We start from the raw sequence: 529 nt of genomic DNA on the forward strand, positions 1-529 counted from the left end.
TCCTTTCCTGGAGATTCTGGTATATAGTGAAAAGGGGAAATTTCATGAAAAGCTTTGCATATAAACTATTAAATATAGAGATAATATCAAATGCTCTAGGAGAAATGCTCTAAAAACAATGCTCTAGAAATATTTTGATAACTGGATTTCATGCAATGGCAATGAAACAACACGTAATAGCAATGGAATTATCTGCCACAAAAAATGAAATAAGTGGAATGATGATGAAAAAAATAAAAAATAAAACGAAATGAAATAGCAATTAACTAAAAGGCAAAACTGGTTTAATGAAATGCAATTCAGAACATCCTTTACATGTATATTATCTGACAAATGAGAATGATCAAACAGCACAGATGTCTACCACAAAGAACTGCTTGGGTGTGCATTCATGGAAACCTTTGCTTAATGCTATTTTGAATAGCTTGGTATCACTTGTATTGATTTGTGGCTCTTGGTTCTTGCGTTTCATTGCAATAATCAACAGGCATTTGGTATAGTATTAATCATGAACTGTGATAAGTCAAGT

The sequence above is a fragment of the Penaeus monodon genome, chromosome 27 (assembly GCF_015228065.2).
Source record: "Penaeus monodon isolate SGIC_2016 chromosome 27, NSTDA_Pmon_1, whole genome shotgun sequence".
Classification (NCBI taxonomy): domain Eukaryota; kingdom Metazoa; phylum Arthropoda; class Malacostraca; order Decapoda; family Penaeidae; genus Penaeus; species Penaeus monodon.